The sequence below is a fragment of the Meles meles genome, chromosome 1 (assembly GCF_922984935.1).
Source record: "Meles meles chromosome 1, mMelMel3.1 paternal haplotype, whole genome shotgun sequence".
In the NCBI taxonomy this organism is placed as follows: Eukaryota; Metazoa; Chordata; class Mammalia; order Carnivora; family Mustelidae; genus Meles; species Meles meles.
The window spans coordinates 70557428-70575548 of NC_060066.1; the positions used below are offsets into that span (position 1 = coordinate 70557428).

The following is an 18121-nucleotide window of genomic DNA, read 5'->3' on the forward strand; positions in this document are numbered from 1 at the left end:
CACATCGGGCTCCCTGCTCAGCAGGGAGACTGCTTCCCTCTCTCTCTCTTTGCCTGCCTCTCTGTCTACTTGTGATCTCTGTCTATCAAATAAATAAATAAAATCTATAAAAAAAATTAAAAAGAACTTGCCATGTCTTCCTCCACTATCCCAGGTAAATACTTACCCGTATTTCTAATTTTTGCCTGTTCGTAGCCATTCACATTAAAATTAGCAAATATATCACCATAAACCCATACTCCACAAAATTCCCAGAACTGCAGTTCTATATATATTAGGTACTTGAAATGTTAAAAATACATAAGCATCCTATAATGTAGACATTTACTATAAGCCAGATTGATTAACAGAATCAAGATGCTTCCAACTGGTGACCAAAGAGAATAACTTAGTAATTAACAAAATAATTACCATGGTGGGTGATTCCATTTTCTAATAATGCTTGTCCAAAGTGTACATCTTCCTCAGGCCTGTGAATCTCTCCAATTTCCAAGAGCCATGACACAAATTCACTGCAATAGAAATCCAGTGAAATAGTTAAAGAGTTTTCCCACACCTTCCTCCCCAAGAAGTCTATTTCTACCATGCTTTCATCAAGCAGCATTGGAAGGAGCCTCAGATATAAAGAAATATTTGCAGTGCATTTAAGCTTACATTTTTTCACATATGCAAAGCCCCAAATTATTTAAATTTTACTCTATCCTAGAAAACTCATGTCCATTCATTCATGCTTACCTAAACCCTATTATATAACACCTATTCAACTTACTGAGACCTCTAATAAACACAAAGGGATATTTTTAGAGTAGTTTTTTTTTAAAGATTTTATTTATTTCTTTGACAGAGAGAAATCACAAGAGAGGCAGGCAGAGAGAGAGGAAGGGAAGCAGTCTCTCTGCTGAGCAGAGAGCCCGATGTGGGACTCGATCCCAGGATCATGACCTGAGCTGAAGGCAGCGGCTTAACCCACTGAGCCACCCAGGCGCCCTTAGAGTAGTTTTAACTGTAAAGAGAATACAACAAGATCCTAAAGATAGCAAACAGACAAAATAAACAGAATAATAATGACTGAATATAAGAGATAGACTGGAATATGGCTTTCTAGGCACAGAAAACCAGTGTGTTTGAACTCTAAGAAGGCAAACCCCAAAAAACTGCACACCCCATATGGTAGAAGGAATTCTAAACGTGTTCTCTTACCCCACTATCAAGAATCCCACCCCTTGGTTTTGTAACCAAATCTTAATCTGGGTAGTGGTATGGATGAATTTTGTATAGGAAACTAAAATTCCAAGTCAGTTGACCTCAAAAGATGTAAATTATTCAAGTGAGCTTGACCCAGTCAGTTGAGCACTTTGAAGCAGAGAGTTTTCTCAGGCTGGTGGCACAAGAGTAAGAGACAAATTAAAAGCACAAGAAAGATTCAGTGAGCCACTGCTCACTGCTGCCTTAGAAGATAGAGGGGCCATGTACCAAGGAACACAGGCAGCTTCTGAGAGTGGTCCTGGCCAACAGCCAGCACAGAAGTAGGGCTTATTCTTACAATCACGGGGTACTGAATTCTGTCAACAACCTGAATGTGCTTGCAAGTGAATTTTTCTTCAGACCCTTAAGATAAGGCCCAGCCGCAGTTCAGCACTCGATGTTGACCTTGATTTCGACCTTGTGAGACCCTAAGCAGACAGCCCAGCATTGCTACCCCTCAACTTCTTTCTGACATATAGAATTATGAGCTATACGGGAGACAAACCATAAATGACTCTTAATCTTACAAAACAAACTGGGGGTTGCTGGGGGGAGGTGGGATTGGGAGAGGGGGAGGGGGCTATGGACACTGGGGAGGGTATGTGCTATTGTGAGTGCTGTGAAGTGTGTAAACCTGGCGATTCACAGACCTGTACCCCTGGGGATAAAAATACATTATATGTTTATTAAAAAAAAATTTTTTGGAAGGGGAGGCGAACCATAAGAGACTATGGACTCTGAAAAACAACCTGAGGGTTTTGAAGGGTCAGGGGTGGGAGGTTGGGGGAACAGGTGGTGGGTAATGGGGAGGGCACGTTTTGCATGGAGCACTGGGTGTTGTGCAAAAACAATGAATACTGTTACGCTGAAAAAATAAATAAAATGGAAAAAAAAAAGAATTATGAGCTAATGAATAGGTGTTGTTTCAAGGCACTAGGTGTGTTGTTATTTATTTATTCTGCAGCAATATAAAATTAGTACACACCAATAGTTTTACTATACTGTTTTCAAATTTTGAAGTTATTTAGTGGGGCACATGGGTAGCTCAGTTGGTTGTTTTGGCTCAGGTCATGATCTCGGGGTCCTGGGATCAGTCACACCTCCTGCTCTCTGCTCAGCAGGGAGTCTGTTGCTCCCACTCCCTCTGCCCCTCCCGATGCTTGTGCTCTCTCTCTCCTCTCAGATAATAAATAAAACCTTTAAAAATACATAAACAAATAAATAAATACGTTTTTTGTTTTTTTTAATAAATACGGTTTTTAATAAATTCATTCTTGAATTTAAATGTCATCTGGGGGGTGGGGGTGGAGGGACCTGGGTGGCCTAGTCGCTTAAGCATCTGCCTTTGGCTCAGGTCATGTTCCTGGAGTCTGGGAATCGAGCCCCACATTGGGTTCCCTGCTCACTGAGACATCTGTTTCTCCCTTTGACCCTCCCGCCTGTTGTGCTCTCTCTCTCTGATTCTCCCTCTCTCTCAAATAAATAAATAAAATCTTAAAAAAAGGAATATTCCAGCACAAAACCACCCATCAGAACTGTCTACCACATCCATCTGCTGTGGCTGTGAAAGGCCAGGGAGGATGAACAAACCACATCTTTTACCATTTTGGCGTGTGGGGTGGAGCCCTACATCACAGATAAGTAGGATGATATTTTATAACACAGGAAAGCACCAGCTTGGTACTGTTTTTTGGGCCATGTGGTATCAGTAAAAGAACACTAAATAGAGAAACATTTTATAATAAAATATTTTATTGTGCTCATGTTATAAAAATATAACATTTGAATTTTACATAAAGTAATGGATACATTTTAGAATGGTTTCAACTTTGCACAGAGGTCAGAGAAGCCAAGCTATACAAGGTGTCAGGAAATTACTTTTCCATTTACTTCAAAACCAAAGGCAACACCTATGGCTAAAGTCAAATAACCGAGGGGCATGGAATTCTAAAAATGGATATCTAGTCTAAAAAGTACATTTTAAGGCAGAAGAAGTTGTTAAAGCCATCCAAAAGAAAGAAAATTTTTAAAAGAAGTAAAACTTCAGTTTTTTCTTCAATAGCACAAAAATAATAATACCAATTCCAGGGATGTCTGGGTAGCTCTGTCAGTTAAGCATCTCCCTTTGGCTCAGGTCATGATCTCAGGGTCCTGGTATCAAGCACCAAATCGGGCTCTGCACTCAGCATGGAGTCTGCTTGTCCCTTTCCCTCTGCTCCCCCCACCTCGCAAATAATTAAGTAAAATCTTGGGGAAAAAAAAGCGTATCAACTCCACAGTGCCGTCACAGGATTAAATGAGCTGATGTATGTCAGGAGCTCAGCACAGTGTATGGCACATTTTGAGCACTTATGAAACGTCAGTGGTTGACAAATGGGTTGAGCTGGTTGGTATGTAGCGAAAGCATCATTCTCTGTTCTGATGTCAGCAGATTCCTGAATATGCCAAATTAAAATGAGGAAAAGAACACACTGTAAGAACTTCTATTAATTAAGAGCATAGGGGAAGGAAAGAGAAGGGGTAAGAAAGGAAGTTACTGGCTGGCTTTATCATGGGACCTACAGAAATCACAAGATCCCATCAACAATCTGCGAAAGGATCCTGATCCAGTCAAAAACAATCTCAAACTTGGTCTATAATTAGTAACTAGTAACTAAGCTAGTGTGCTGTTATGGAAAAAGCCACAATGAACAAACTAAAATTTACCAAGTCTCTCCTGTGTATCAGGCACTGTGGAGAATGCTCACATATCATTGTAACTAACTAGCACTTTGGCCGTGTAAGATCATGTTAACTCTTTTTTTTTTTAAGTATTATTATTATTTTTATTACCATATAATGTATCATTTGCCCCAGGGGTACAGGTCTGTGAATCATCAGGCTTACACATTTCACAGCGCTCATTAGAGCACAAACCCTCCCCAATGTCCATCACCCAGCCACCCTCTCCACACTCCACCCACGTGTTAACTCTTTAGTTAACAAGACTCCAGCTCCTTTAATTAGGAAAACTTGACCCTGGGTCAGCCTTGGAGCTCTGTTTCCCTGGAACCTGATGGAGGCAGGGCATCTGCTGGGTTACCAGGCAGCATTGATCATGGCCAAAATGACTCCTGATGGCTATATGGAATATGAATACATTCTTGGTGAGAAGCTATAGCTTGAAGTGACTCCTATAAACAGGCATGTTCCTCTGACAACCCCGGAAGTTATGCCCCAGAGGTGGGTTTCTCTCCCACAAGAGCTGTCGGCTGGGGGCCTACCAAGGACAGCAACAGCAGCTTGCTGGCAGCTGAGTGCTCTGTTGTGAGGACCCCAGCCCCTGAAGGAGGGGCCCCATGCTGCCCTGCAGGCCAGGGTTTCCTGGCTTATATTCTTCTACCTGGGTTGGCAGCCGGTGTGGCCTATGGTTATTTTATGGTATCTGCATAACTTATCGAGAAGACATTCTGGTAGGCATTACAGGTAAGCACTATGATCATCTTCAAGTTTAGAGAGGAAAAAGACATTTAAACTTCCCACATCGCTCAACTAGCCAGAGGTAGGACCAGATTTGCATGGAGACAGTCTGACTGCGAAGTGTGGGCTTTGAACTACCACTCCAGTCTGCTTCTACAGAGTTGACATTGGCATTCACTGGTTGTATGAAGGCGGGCCTGGTAAACTCCCTGAGAGCTGGTTTCTGAATCTTTAAAAAATATAAAGATTATAAATGCAGAGTATGCATCTGAGGATTAGAAATATATGGAAACAGCCAACACGGGGCATGGCTTAAGGCAGCCGCCCTTCCCTTTGGTTCTGCACCCTTCACCGGGCAGGGACTCCCACGTGCTGCTGCCGCAGACCCCAGAGGACTGACAGTGGGTCTATGCTCAATACCCAGGCAACCTCTCTGCCTGTTGCTCTGTGCCAGGCCCCTTGCAGGACCCTCTTTTTCAGATTCCTCATCGATGGTCCTTCAACATGAGCCCAGTTGTCAAAGTGCTGATGAATCTCGGGTTTGGACTCTGTGTCTTACATTCTTTGGTTCTCTGACTTGTAGGCCCTGTACTCACATCCTTGCTAGACTTCCTCCCCCTTCAGTGAACCTGCTTCCTGCCAGCCCTGCCTGACCCCAGTGTCTGCTTCCCCCTCAGAACACCATACATCTGAAATGGTTGACGTCAGGGATGGATGGATAGATGTCTAAAATCTTCCATGATTGCAGGCACTAGGTCCATTCCTTCACCTCACTATCATCCAGGAAATGTTGACAGTAAAAAGATATTAAAAAATGCCCAGAGGAATGTTTTTAAGATTTATTTATCCATTTGACAGACAGAGATGATAAGTACGCAGAGAGAGAGACGGAAGCAGGCTCCCCGCCGAGCAGAGAGCCCGATGCGGGGCTCGATCCCAGGACCCTGAGATCATGACCTGAGCTGAAGGCAGAGGCTTTAACCCACTGAGCCACCCAGATGCCCCGGAATATTTTTTTTATAGAAGAAAAGCAAATCATTGAAGGAAGGGTAGTTGATACATGACATAGTGAAAATATGAAAGAAATCCATGTACCCAGACTATAGACCTTACCTTTCAAGGAAGCATTTAAGGAATGTGGTCAGTTTTCTTTTTCTGTCTTTGGTCAGATTTCCTTGTTTGCACATCATCTTGTAGAGTTTCTCGCCCTGTTCCGAGATCATTACCCAGGTGTCTTGCTCCATTCCTAATTTTAAACCTATCGAGAAGGAAACCAAGGACAGGTAACTGAAAAAGTCTCCTCACTCACTCTTGCCTGCATGAGACCAAAATTTATTGCACATCAAGCATGGGCAGGGGGTTGCAGATACAGAGCTCTCTACCACAGGGCACCTGGGTAGCTCAGTCAGTTAAGTGCCTGCCTTCGGCTCAGGTCATGGTCTCAGTGTCCTGGGATGGAGTCCTGAATTGAGCTCCCTGCTTAGCAGGGAGTCTGCTTCTCTCTCTCCCTCTGCCCCTCCCCATGTGCATTAGTTCTCTCTCTCTCTCTCACACACACATAAATAAATAAAACCATAAAAAAAACCCTGAATTTGGAGCATAGGGGAAAGAAAGAGAAGGGGTCAAAAGGAAGTTAATGGGTGGCTTTATCATGGGACCTACATAAATCACAAGATTTGTGTGATTTTTATTTTCAGTCTTCTAACTACAAAATTTTTTACTAGAATTTTTATTTTTTACAATGGAGGAGGAATTACCATTTGTCAGTAACAGAATAATTTTTATTAAGAATAGAGCCTGTTAACATAAACAAATTAACAGAACATGCTTGTCTGCTTGCTTTGCTTTCTTCGTTTTTTCCTTCCTTCTTTCCCTCCTTCCTTTTTCACTTCAGATTTATCTATACGCATAGCTATTCTGAAAAAATAAAGGTTCAACTTGATGAAACATTTATTTTACCTTTGAAATGATTTGCTAAGCTATCTGAATTGACTGCTAAATTCAACAAAACTTAAAGAATTCTGATAGATTCCTGTCTCACGTTGAGGTCTTTTATCCATTTCGAGTTTATCTTTGTGTACGGTGTAAGAGAATGGTCGAGTTTCATTCTTCTACATATCGCTGTCCAGTTTTCCCAGCACCATTTATTGAAGAGACTGTCTTTTTTCCATTGAATATTTTTTCCTGTTTTGTCGAAGATTATTTGACCATAGAGTTGAGGGTCCATATCTGGGCTCTCCACTCTGTTCCACTGGTCTATGTGTCTGTTTTTATGCCAGTACCACGCTGTCTTGGTGATCACAGCTTTGTAGTAAAGCTTGAAATCGGGTAACGTGATGCCGCCAGTTTGTTTTTGTTTTTCAACATTTCCTTAGCAATTCGGGGTCTCTTCTGACTCCATACAAATTTTAGCATTATTTGCTCTAGCTCTTTGAAAAATATCGGTGGAATTTTGATTGGAATGGCATTGAAAGTATAAGCAAAATTTAATTTAAAAAACAACGAGTTTAATACCTTTAAATGGTCTAAAATATTTATATTGAAAATGACAGCTGAAATATTTCCTTAAGAAAATCAATTCACACTAAAGAACACCTTAAAGAGCTCCTCCTTGTGCCCAAACCCAGGGCAGCAGTGGCTGTCTAGGCAGCTCCAGACCGCCAGAGAGGTTCCGAGCAGAGATCGTGCACTGAGATTTTCCCGCTGTCCCGGGCTGGGAATGTCTGGTTTTTCCGGATGCCAGAGCTCCAGGCTAGCGCCTATGAGCACCTATCCCAAGGGAGGGTGTGGGACTCGAGCGTTTCAGGATTGCCGTCTGGCCAGGCTCCCAGCCCCTCACGGGAGCCAGACCCCACTCGTTCTCAGGCGCGCTGGCATTCAGGCGCACTGGCGGCTCAGGGACGGAGACCTGATTTCTCCGCCGCACTCTCCCTGGCTCCGCGCCAGGGGAGGCTGTCCTGGGTCCGGGACTTAGGTCCCTGACCCTAACCGCCCAGGTTCCCACTATTACCCCCCCCCCCCACCGCGATCCTTTGCTGTTTGTTTTTTGAGTGCTTTCAACCAGACTCCAAGTTAATGCTGGTCCCCAGACGCAGAGCACTCTCGTGTTGGGGTGTTACTTTCCAATGGGTCACCTCTGGTGGCTCCCTCCCCCTTTTGTTTATCTTCCGATATCAGTCCGATGCTCCCAGTCTGCTTTACCTGCCACTGGCGTCTTCTGCTCCAGTAGAGATCCAGACGTGTATAATTCTGATCTCAGGCTGATTTCATGGGTGGTCGGAGTTCTTTGGTAGGTAATCAGCTCACTTTAGGGTACAGGTTGAAATGGCACCTCCTCCTACTTCCCGGCCATCTTGACCCTGTCCCTCCTGGAAGCTTTTTATCTCTCCTTCTATTTTCAATGATAGCTTAGCTGGATAGAGTATTCTTGGCTGCATGTTTTTCTCGTTTACTGTTCTGAATATATCACGCCAGCTCTTTCTGGCCTGCCATGTCTCTGGGGATAAGTCGGTTGCCAATCTAATATTTTTACCATTGTATGTTACAGATCAAAGATGAACTTAAACAATTCATGGAAACCAATGAGAATGAAGACACCTCGGTCCAAAACCTATGGGATACAGCAAAGGCGGTTCTAAGGGGGAAATACATAGCCATCCAAGCCTCCCTCAAAAACATTGAAAAATCCAGAATACACCAGCTGTCTCTATACCTTAAAGAACTGGAGAACCAACAACAAATCAAACCAACTCCACATGCAAGAAGGGAAATAATCAAGATTAGAGCAGAGATCAATGAGGTAGAAACGAGAGATACAGTAGAACATATCAATGAAAATAGAAGCTGGTTTTTTGAAAGAATCAATAAGATCGATAAACCAATGGCCACACTAATCCAAAAGAAAAGAGAGAAAGCCCAAATTAATAAAATTATGAATGAAAAAGGAGAGATCACAACTAACACCAAGGAAATAGAAACAATCATCAGAAATTATTACCAACAGGTATATGCCAATAAGCTAAGCAACCTAGATGAAATGGATGCATTCCTGGAAAGCTACAAACTCCCAAAACTGAACCAGGAAGAAATTGACAACCTGAATAGACCGATATCTAGTAATGAGATTGAAGCAGTGATCAAAAACCTCCCAAAAAACAAGAGCCCAGGACCTGACGGATTCCCTAGGGAATTCTACCAAACTTTCAAAGAAGAAATAACACCAATTCTCCTGAAGCTGTTCCAAAAAATTGAAGCAGAAGGAAAACTTCCAGACTCTTTTTATGAAGCCAGCATTACCCTGATCCCCAAACCAGGCAAAGACCCTACCAAAAAGGAGAATTTCAGACCAATGTCACTGATGAATATGGATGCAAAGATTCTCAACAAGATCCTAGCAAACAGGATCCAGCAGCACATTCAAAAGATTATCCACCATGACCAGGTGGGATTCATCCCTGGGTTGCAAGGTTGGTTCAACATTCGCAAATCAATCAGTGTGATAGAACACATCAATAAGAGAAGAGAGAAGAACCACATGGTCCTCTCAATTGATGCAGAAAAAGCATTTGACAAAATCCAGCATCCGTTCCTGATGAAAACGCTTCAAAGTATAGGGATAGAGGGAACATTCCTGAACTTCATAAAATCTATCTATGAAAGACCCACAGCAAATATCATCCTCAATGGGAAAAAGCTCGCAGCCTTCCCGTTGAGATCAGGAACACGACAAGGATGCCCACTCTCACCACTCTTGTTCAACATAGTATTAGAAGTTCTAGCAACGGCAATCAGACAACAAAGAGAAATAAAAGGTATCCAAATTGGCAAGGAAGAAGTCAAACTCCCTCTCTTCGCAGATGACATGATTCTTTATATGGAAAACCCCAAAGACTCCACCCCCAAACTACTAGAACTCATACAGCAATTCAGTAACATGGCAGGATACAAAGTCAATGTACAGAAATCAGTGGCTTTCTTATACACTAACAATGAAAATACAGAAAGGGAAATTAGAGAATCGATTCCATTTACTATAGCACCAAGAACCATAAGATACCTGGGCATAAACCGAACCAAAGAAGTAAAGGACCTGTACTTGAGGAACTACAGAACACTCATGAAAGAAATTGAAGAAGACACAAAAAGATGGAAGACCGTTAAATGCTCTTGGATTGGAAGAAAAAACATTGTTAAAATGTCTATACTGCCTAGAGCATTCTATACTTTTAATGCCATTCCGATCGAAATTCCACCGATATTTTTCAAAGAGCTGGAGCAAATAATGCTAAAATTTGTATGGAGTTAGAAGAGACCCCAAATTGCTAAGGAAATGTTGAAAAACAAAAACAAACTGGCGGCAACACGTTACCCGATTTCAAGCTTTACTACAAAGCTGTGATCACGAAGACAGCGTGGTACTCGCATAAAAACAGACACATAGACCAGTGGAACAGAGTGGAGAGCCCAGATATGGACCCTCAACTCTATGGTCAAATAATCTTCGACAAAACAGGAAAAAATATTCAATGGAAAAAAGACAGTCTCTTCAATAAATGGTGCTGGGAAAACTGGACAGCGATATGTAGAAGAATGAAACTGGACCATTCTCTTACACCGTTCACAAAGATAAACTTGAAATGGATAAAAGACCTCAACGTGAGACAGGAATCTATCAGAATCCTAGAGGAGAACATAGGCAGTAACTTCTTCGATATCAGCCACAGCAACTTCTTTCAAGATATGTCTCCAAAGGCCAAGGAAACAAAAGCAAAAATGAACTTTTGGGACTTCATCCAGATCAAAAGCTTCTGCACAGCAAAGGAAACAGTCAACAAAACAAAGAGGCAACCCACGGAATGGGAGAAGATATTTGCAAATGACAGTACAGACAAAAGGTTGATATCCAGGATCTACAAAGAACTTCTCAAACTCAACACACAAAAAACAGATAATCATATCAAAAAATGGGCAGAAGATATGAACAGACACTTCTCCAATGAAGACATACAAATGGCTATCAGACACATGAAAAAATGTTCATCATCACTAGCCATCAGGGAGATTCAAATGAAAACAACATTGAGATACCACCTAACACCAGTAAGAATGGCCAAAATTAGCAAGACAGGAAACAACGTGTGCTGGAGAGGATGTGGAGAAAGGGGAACCCTCTTACACTGTTGGTGGGAATGCAAGTTAGTGCAGCCACTTTGGAGAACAGTGTGGAGATTCCTGAAGAAATTAAAAATAGAGCTTCCCTATGACCCTGCAATTGCACTGCTGGGTATTTACCCCAAAGATACAGATGTAGTGAAAAGAAGGGCCATCTGTACCCCAATGTTTATTGCAGCAATGGCTACGGTCGCCAAACTGTGGAAAGAACCAAGATGCCCTTCAATGGATGAATGGATAAGGAAGATGTGGTCCATATACACAATGGAGTATTATGCCTCCATCAGAAAGGACGAATACCCAACTTTTGTAGCAACATGGACGGGACTGGAAGAAATTATGCTGAGCGAAATAAGTCAAGCAGAGAGAGTCAAGTATCATATGGTCTCACTTATTTGTGGAGCATAACAAATAACATGGAGGACATGGGGAGATGGAGAGGAGAGGGAGTTGAGGGAAACTGGAAGGGGAGATGAACCATGAGAGACTATGGACTCTGAAAAACAACCAGAGGGTTATGAAGGGGCGGCGGGGGGGGGTGGGTGGGTGGTGGGCGTGGGGTGGGAGGTTGAGGAACCAGGTTGTGGGTAGTGGGGAGGGCACGTACTGCATGGAGCACTGGGTGTGATGCCAAAACAATGAACACTGTTATGCTGTAAATAAGAAAATAAAAATAAATAAATTAATTTAAAAAAAGAACACCTTAAAAATAAAAAATTTCCATCTTATTCAATTCAAATTTGACCATTGTATTGAAATTTGTGGTTTGCCTAACACCACTACAGATCACATTTTCTAAAGGTTACCATTTTGCCCTCTCTCCAACTACACAAATAAATTAGTTCTTAAGAAAGAATATAAATGAACTGTTGTTACTTTCTGAATGAATGTCTAAGCGTATACTATGAAAATTACCAAGGAAATTAACTGCAGAAAGTACAACAGCTTTCCTAGGTAGGTCTTAAGTTGGATACTTTTTATGCATCATGTTCAAACTAATATCTCAGAAAGAATCTTCAAAGAATAATTAAATTAGAATTAACCAAAATGAGAGTTGGGTCTAGACAATGGAGGAATAGAAATTTGGAGACAAACTCAATGGCTACCATCTTCCTTCAACATAAGCAGTAATGGATAACATGGATATATTAAAACAAACAAATTTTCACATTTCTACATGTCATATCATTATTGCATTATTTTTTTGTATTCTAAGGTATAACTGATATAATTCAATTTATAAAACATTATAAGTAAGAGTGTAATCAAGTTTATTTTTCAAAAGATTTAAATAGTTACACACTAGCTAAAAGCTTAGTCTCATTCCAAACGCAATTATTTCTTCTGCAAGTTTTTTTTTTTTTTTTTTAATTTTTTTTTTTTTTTTTTTTTTTTTTTTTTAAAGATTTTTTATTTATTTATTTGACAGAGAGAGATCACAAGTAGACAGAGAGGCAGGCAGAGAGAGAGGGAAGCAGGCTCGCTGCTGAGCAGAGAGCCCGATGTGGGACTCGATCCCAGGACCCTGAGATCATGACCTGAGCCGAAGGCAGCGGCTTAACCCACTGAGCCACCCAGGCGCCCTCTTCTGCAAGTTTTGAGCTAAATCATTGTGATCAGTGTCTGATGGAGTCCTTTACTTAGAAAAGTATTTTACTTATACCTAGAGTATGCAAAAATACCTAGTATTTTTATAATATATTCAAATAGGCGGGGGAACATTTAAACTTGTCATCAAAAGTTTTAAGCATGGGGGCGCCTGGGGGTTCAGTGGGTTAAAGCCTCTGCCTTCAGCTCAGGTCATGATCCCAGGGTCCTGGGATGGAGCCCCGTGTTAGGCTCTCTGCTCGGCAGGGAGCCTGCTTCCTCCTCTCTCAAACATTCCAGAACTTTGGTATAGTGTGTCTAAGACTGGTCTTTAATCTTTAAATGTAACACGAAGTTAAAATATCCAGGTTTATAGAGGAACATTTATAATAATGAATTATGTGGCTAAATGTGTTTGTAGTTGAATCACTGAACATTCAGGAAAGATTATTTTAACAACAGGATTTTTCATTAAAGAGGAAAGATTCTAAGAAATGATTCAGGATTTCAGAATACCTAGTCACTCAAAAGATTTCAATTAACTTGAACTATTCCATTTGACTCATTGACAAAAGTCTGCCTAATAATTTAATATACTGAAATAATTACTCATTTGTTCCATTTGTTGTACAGACACATCTGACAAAAGTGAAGGCATAAATATTCACCAACTTCAGTGTCCCTCTCCTCCCCACCCTTGCAGTTAGATATCAGCCCTGAAGCAGGAGGAGTAGGTGCAAGGAGGGGTCACAAGGTGCTGTCCCAGTCTGAGTTGCTTCCTTGAAAGAGAATCTATGTTCCTAGGTCATCTGTCTAAAGCCTCATCAGAACTTAGTCCTTCATCCCTACTAAAAGAAACTAATTAAATAGATTAGTTAACCTGATTAGGGTTTGTCGGCCCAGGCCTTCACCATCTTGCACTCCTATGTTCATTATGAAAGTCACCTCTAAATGTCCTTTGCTAATAACCCTAAATAAATGCTACCAATTAGGGATTCAGTCCATATAGTATGCAAGTTGGCATCATAGAAAGCCAGGATAGAGAAGAATGCCGAGAAGTTTAGTATGTAGATAATTGCTTATTCTCCCAGGTAGGACATATTATTGTGGTCTCTTGCAAAAGAGAGTTTCTTGTAAGTTGATACATCATACTTCAATCATTTTTAAAAAAGTTTTATTCACAGGCAAAGAATCATGGTGTGGAATCTAACACTGGGTCCTATTTTCCAAAGCATTAATTTGCTTTGTGATCTTGTGAGTTCTGTATAGGCTTTTAAATTTCTCTTGACCCATAGATAGTAACACTCAGTATGAAATTCCACTAAGTGTCTGATCAATATTGTTAACACTTGGCTTAAAAAGAGAGATCTTCGTTCCCTTCAGAAGGTGGTTCTATTTGGGGCGCCTGGGTGGCTCAGTGGTTAAAGCCGCTGCCTTCGGCTCAGGTCATGATCTCAGGGTCCTGGGATCGAGTCCCGCATCGGGCTCTCTGCTCAGCAGCAAGCCTGCTTCCCTCTCTCTCTGCCTGCCTCTCTGCCTACTTGTGATCTCTCTCTGTCAAATAAGTAAATAAAAAAAAAAAAAAAAAACTTTAAAAAAAATATTTAAAAAAAAAAAAAAGAAGGTGGTTCTATTAAAGTGTATCAACTGAAAAGCTTCTGCTTTGAAAATAATTTTGCTCTATGTTTTAATGGAGAATATTTGATATCCCAATTTTCTGATTTCCCTTCTAATTAATTGTTTTAGTGGTCATCAGATACACACTGCAGGAACATTCATAATGGCAGAAAAACTAAAACAAATAAAAACCTAAAGTCCACTGATGGGAGAGTGAGTAATTAAGTTGTTATCAATATAATTGTGATAATATTCAACCAATGGAGTATTATGCAACAGTTAAATGAATAAACTATTCCTATACATATGGATAAATAATTTACAAACTATATTGTATACAAAATATAAATTGCAGAAAGCAAAATACATTATCATACTTATAGAGCTCATTAACAAGCCAAACTAAGCCGTATCATGCTTTATGTATTAACTATTATACATTATTTTTTTTTAATACTAGTTTCTCCTGAGATTAATAGCATTAGTAAATTCCAGAGCTGAGATTCCGAATCAGCACTCTTGTCTTTTGTGAATGTAAATCTAGAATTCAATTCATCAAGTCCCCAGGTTTTGCAGTTAAAATATTGTGGAAATGTGGAAAAGGTTCAGTTTACTCATACTCACTAAATAATCTTTAGAGCTTCAATAGTACTTGGTTAAGGGGATGAAGTATCCTAAAATGAAGGGACTAGATGGTATCTTCTTACTACTTCAATTCGGGAAGTGAATAGACAATCATTTTTATGCAGTATTTCCATTTCTAGTCACTATGCATTTTGTCCATATTATATACCCATTAAGGATATTTGCTCAAAAACTAGGATTTTAGGGGCACCTGGATGGTTCAGTCAGTTAAGCGTCCAACTCTTGATGTTGGCTCAGGTCATGATCTCAGGGTCCTGGGACTAAGCCCCATGTCAGGCTCTGCACTTCAACGGGGAGAGTCTGCTTCTCTCCCTCTCCCTTTGCCCCTCCTGCTGCTCACTATCTCTCTCTCTCTCAAAAAAAAAAAAAAAAAAAAAAAAAAACCTTCAGGATTTTAATTTTACAAAATCTTTTCTGTTGTTTACCAATTTAAAAAGGAAAGTCATAAGACCATAAATGATATCATCACTGTACATGGCTAATCTTGCAAAAGCTTTGCACTTGAAAGCAGGCATGTATGAGATCAATTGTAATAAAAAAAAACTCATTCTCAAATGGATGCCTTTAATAACTGCACCTAGATGGATGTCTTAATTGACTTCATAGGTAAAATCCTTTCATGATGTATATCAAATCATCATGTAGTACAATTAAAATATATTACAATGTTACTTGTCAACTAGTCCTCCATAAAGCTGGATAAAAACAATTGTACCTAAACAACTTGAAGCACGTTATAATATCTTAATGAGTTATATACAACTAAAATTAACAGCCTTTTCTACATCTTCCTGAAACGTATTTCTATGAGTCCCAATCTTGCTGCAAAATACAAAGAATTTAGAAGAGCATAGTAAAAAAAATAGTCAATTCATTTTCATATGTGGTAAAAAGCATCTTTAAAAAAAAAAAAGCTCATTAAGGCAGGGATTAACAACAACTATCTTTTTTTGAAAGATTCATTACTCCTTTATTTATTTTAAAGAGAGAGAGCATGTGTAAGATTGGGAAAGGGCAGAGTGAGAGAGAGAGAAACTCAAGCTGACACCAATTTGATGCAGAGCCTGATATGGGGCTCAATCTCACAAACCTGAGATCATAACCGGAGTCGAAACCAGGAGTTAGACACTTAACCAACTGCACCACCCAGGCACCCCATAACTGTCTTTTGACTTTAACCCTAACCTGTTCCCTTTCAGCAAGACACATGGGTAGTTCTATGCTTTCTCAGTATCACTGTATTTTTGCACTCATGTCTCCTGCTAGGGCATTCTGATACTATAATCCAAGAGGCAGAACTCCCATGTCATCAATACAGCTGCCAGCTCAGAGAACTTGCTCTTGACATCTTGTTCATTGACTTAGGAAATCCCATTTCAAAAGATGAAGAATGACGTTCCCTTAATCTTGCCTCAGAAATCAGGCAGTTTTTGAGTTTCTCATTTTCATGTTACCAAAAATCTTTGGTTACACTGTCCTCATTTCTGAACCTAGAATAAACACTCATGCAAACCCAGCATCCTCAACCCATCTGTTTCACCTTTAAATTTCAGGAAGCCTTTTAGTACCTTTCAACTGAAAATAAAGTATCCTAGATATGGTTAGGAAGAAGTAAAGAAAGGCTCAGGAAATTTCCCAATTAAGTTCAGCTTTATTATTTTGCTTAAATAATCTGTAAAACGTTTCACCAGGAGTTCAAGGAAACATCCTATATATTAAGTACCTCCTGAAGAAAAAATTATATCTCTACTTTAAAAAAAATAACATACATCAGTAACACTGCTACATTAAATTACTTAAACTAATGATAACTAAGCTATACCAGGAACTTGCATGGGTTTCATTCATTCACTTATTCATTCATTTATTCACTTATTCAACAAATACCTCTTGAGTGTCTATTACAGGGTACATGGCAGGTCCAGTCTCTAGGGAAATAGCACAGAATAAGTAGCAAGACCAGTATTCTCATTGACTTTACCATCTAATCCAGCAAAGGTGGCAACAAATAAATAAATAATGAAGAAACTATTAGCAAGAATTTTCTAGGTATCGATATAAAATTGCCGGGAGGCTATACTAGATGGGGCAATCAAGGAAAATATTTCCAAGGAAGGGGAGGAAATGACTGGGAAACAGCACTGGGAAACACGGAAGACATATTCACCTTTCCTACAGAGCCTGAGGCATGTTGGGTAGCAACAGAAAAAATTTTTTTCCTCCAAAAGCTTCCTGGGAAGGTAGTGTTATTGAACGACCATCACATTTCAGTCAGGTTTTACAAGAAGGTAACGAGAAGAATCAGAAAACAGGCTAAGAGTATGTGAATTTTACTGAGGAGATCCTGAGTTCCCGGGAGCACAGAGGAAAAGGTTGAAACTGTGAGATTGATAATTTCTTTTTTCTTAAAAAATATTTTCCAAGGTTAATAAGTTATTTCTGAAGTAGTACCTGTTTATCACCTTACCTGTGTTTCCTTTTGCAATATACCAGAAGATTATCAAAAAGAAAAAACACCTGTTCTTGAATATTTCCAGAAGAAATTTTCAGCAAGATGCCACACATTAGCATCTCAGTGCAGGTGTCGGTGATCTTGGATCCCTAGGTTAAAAAAAAGAAAAAGAGAGAGAGAGAGATAATGTCTGATTACTTAACAGAAACTTTTGTGTGTAATTCTTTTTCTCATTAAAAGTCTGTTTTTATTTCAAGATACAATATATGGACAGAATAAAAGTTGAAACACCATAAATATTTATACACTGGATGGAGGTCTCTTTTCCTCCCAGACTCCTCCTCATCAGTCTCAGCAGATACAACTGTGGTTAGGAGACTCTGGGTCTTCTTTTAGCTTTCTTACACATGTAGGCATATATAAGCATGGATGATACATGTTACCGATGCTCTTTTATAAGGAGATGATTTCAAACTGATGCATAAAATTCATGTCTCTAACACTTCTCTCCCCCTCCTCTCTTCCCCTGGTATGGGAAAAGAGCTCCACGGATATATCACAAAGTACATTAAATTCTCTAAATTTTTAACGGGTCTCAACTTATTTATCCACTCCTTGGATGGGGAGAAGAAAAAAGAAGAAATTAAAGAAAAAAAAAACTATTTAAAGAGAGCAACCTTCCATACAGCTTCAACCCAAGGTAAAATTTAGCATAGGCACACTTGTTCCTTAAATAAGCCTTCACTGAGTGCATGCTAAGCTCAGATGACTAGTGACAAAACTAAGTCTACACACAAGAACTAACCACTGAGAGGAGACACAGATGGAAAGAACCTGAATCATGAACAGAGGAAAGCTGCCCAATGAAGCAGAGTACAAGCATTGGACTGTTGTGTGAGCTGATTAAAAGTCTGTCCTTTGAGCCATTATAAAAGTGGAAGTGTA

General features: G+C 40.0%; 1 long non-coding RNA gene across 1 annotated transcript; it reads right to left on the minus strand.

The window, feature by feature from the left end:
• Positions 1 to 407: 407 nt before the first annotated feature.
• Positions 408 to 17235, minus strand: LOC123947319. Its single transcript, XR_006819740.1, has 3 exons — positions 17192 to 17235; positions 5818 to 5962; positions 408 to 512 (listed from the first exon to the last, which is right to left on the minus strand). It is a non-coding gene; the product is annotated as an uncharacterized LOC123947319 (long non-coding RNA).
• Positions 17236 to 18121: the final 886 nt, after the last annotated feature.